Here is a 3,015-nt window from a genome sequence, read left to right as displayed (position 1 = left end):
ATAATTCATTGCCAAACTGTTTTCCAAACTGGCTGCACTGTTTTGCTGAAGCTGCTTCTTAAATACAGGGTAGGGGTGGGAAGAAGGAGGTGGGCAGAGGTGCTTTATAACTCCCTTAGAGGCAGAAGTTAGATCTAGGCATTCATGAGGTTTTTTCCTCCAATGAACTTATGAAGGCAATAGTAGTAAACTCATTTCACAGATGAGGAAATTGAGGCTTGGAGAGATGTGTTTGTCCAAAGTCAAACACCCAACAAATGGTATAGCTGAGATTCGAACCCTGGGACTTTCATCCAGGGGCTCGCCCCTGGTTGTCTCCCACCTCTCTCTCCAGTGACCACCATGGCAGCTTGGGAATGCTGCTATCTTGACACGCTATCCCTCACATTTACCTCTATCCTCTAGGGAAGACAACAATCCTGGGACGAGGCATTTGACCCATTTTCAGAGGAAGTAGCTAGTGATCAGAGAGGTGAAGTGACTTTCCCAAGGCCAACAGCTCGTCCATAGAATTTCTGGGATGGGACTTGTGTTTCCCAGTTTGGAGTCCTTTCTTCCAGAGCCTGCTGCCTGCAGCTACATTTTCCATTTTTCATTTCTGATCACCTCTTTCTTCAGCTTTCTGTTTCCTCCATGAGGATGCCGCTCTTTTTCCTCCACCCCAGACCCAATACAGTGAACCTGATAGGATAAACCTGAGGCCAGAATGGAGACCGGGAGATAGGAGCACAGGGGCCCCGTGGTGAGTGAGCTAAGAGAGAGGAGTAGGGCAGTAGCCATTTCCTCTCTCAGGCCAGCTACTCACCCAGGAAGACGGATGAGAGAGGTGGAGGTTGGGGCCACCAGGCCAGACCCAGAGTGCAAGCCCGGGGCCTGCCTAGCCTACTTTCCCCAGCTTCAGAGAATAAGATGAAGCCCCTGAGGGTTGGAGGTACCTCTGACCTGGCCTGTGCCTTAGCAAAAGCAGGAGGATTTTAGTAGGGGTGGGGGAAGATAAATGTAGGTTGTGAAATCTGCATCCTGGAAAGGTTGTTGAAGAAGCAGCCTCAGGTCACAATGATACACACCACTCCCTTCCTATTGCCCAGGCTGAGAGGCCAGCCATCTCCTCACAGGCCCCATGCATCCAGAGTGTGTGCTTGTATGTATATGTGTGTAAAACACAGGGAAGAACTCCTCAACACACACACACACACACACACACACACACACACACACACACACACACACACACGCATACTTTGAGCTATGAGCACCCCTGCCTTGAAGAGGGCAGGATTTGGTCAAGACTACAGCAACTTCATCAAGGGCAAGATGGTGACTCCTCTATAGTGCACACCTTTACAGTTGTCGAAGTGCTGCCACATCTGTTCCCTTATTTAATCTCTCCTCACCTACACTGTGAGGCAGGTATGGCAGGGGTCACTGTCTCCATTTCATAGACCAAATGCTAGCTAGTCTTCTTGACAGGACCTTTCTGGATGGACTGTGTCTTTCTAGAAGTAGGTCTGGGCTGGGGCTGGACCCAGGCTAGATCCTGGAGAAATATTCTCCAGTAACTACCTCCTTAGGATGAGGACCGTCACTGATTTGTATCCTCCCTGCCTACCGTATGCAAGGTCTCTGACCCAGATGCTGCCCTCCCTCGTCCGGCCCCATCTTTCCTATTCCTCTGCCTCAAGATTCACTGATATTGGGAATCTAGAGTTATCCAGCAGCCCACCAGGGAGACTTTCCGGCATGCAAAATTACTAACCATGCTTTGAAATCCAGCACAAAAGTGAATGAGATTCAAAGGAGTTCACAGACTGGGGAGGGGAGTTGGCGAGTAGCCTGTAAGCAAATGAAGACATCAGTACAATAAGGGCTGGAGGTGGGGAGTTGCTTCTAATTTTGCCTGGCCCAGGAGCAAGTGCTATTCTGCTGGCTCTCCAAGAGTTTGGCCAATCCAGGATAAAGGAAAAAGCAGACAGAGCTGGAGGAAAGAAAGAACCTGGAACATCCAGAGACTAGAAAGAAGTTTCAAGTGACTAGACCAGAACTTGGAGTGGAGAACCAAAGCACACTGGAAGAAGTGGCTGAAGAGTGGGTTGGGTTGGATTCTGAAGGGCCTTTCTGCTCATACAAGTCTGAACTCATATATACGTGTGTGTGTGTGTGTGTGTGTGTGTGTGTGTGTGTGTGTGTGTGTGTGTGTGTCTATATATATATAGAGAGAGAGAACTGGTGTACTGCTATCAGGTAAAACAGCTGTTTTAGATGCTGGAGAAATAACAGATACAAGAGAAAAAAACAAGTAATGATAAAGTAACTCTATTTACTCAGACTGCTCATGTAACAAGTATTAGGCAGCACAAGGAATATTATACATATTTTTCTGCGTAGATGTTTGTTTTAGTGATTACACACCAACTTCTCTTCTTGAAGGTTGTCTTCCTTCTCTGTTTATTTTCTGTCCCTTTCTTTTTGCTGTATTAATGGTGTTTGACCCAAGCCTCAAAAAGTAGAAGGGCTTTTTGGCCTGAAATGTTTCCTTCCCAAGTATCCACAGCGTTCTTGGAAAGGTGCTGGCCCCAACTGTGAAGTGCTGATCCTGCACCAGAAATCAGTGACATTTCTTTTTTTCCCTTGTACTCTCTCAACTTTACGCAGCAAACCTATGTACACAGTTCGATTTAATGACAACCACTAAAGTTTTATCTCCTGGGACTACACTTCCCAGGGGCCTCCGCTCGGCGTCAACTCCAACTTCCCTTACAAGGGCCCTGCCCATTCCCGGCCCAATATTGAGAACTACAAGTCCCAGCTGCCTCCACGCGCGGGACCCTTCAAAGAAGGTTTCCCAGCAGCCTCGTGGACGAAAAGCCCCGCCCTTCGGAGCGGCTTCCCAGGTCCACCCGGCGCCCTCCTTCCGCCTCCGCCCTCTCACGTGACACATACCAGCCAATAGATGCGCGGAGGAGGACGGCGGGCGGTGGCTGAGGGCGGGGAAGCCTGGAGGGGCGGACCCCGGAG

The sequence above is a fragment of the Carlito syrichta genome, unplaced genomic scaffold, assembly GCF_000164805.1.
Source record: "Carlito syrichta isolate Samal-C Ts95f unplaced genomic scaffold, Tarsius_syrichta-2.0.1 Scaffold304364, whole genome shotgun sequence".
NCBI lineage: Eukaryota > Metazoa > Chordata > Mammalia > Primates > Tarsiidae > Carlito > Carlito syrichta.
The sequence above is the reverse complement of the archived record's forward strand: the minus strand, read 5'-3'. Positions refer to the sequence as shown.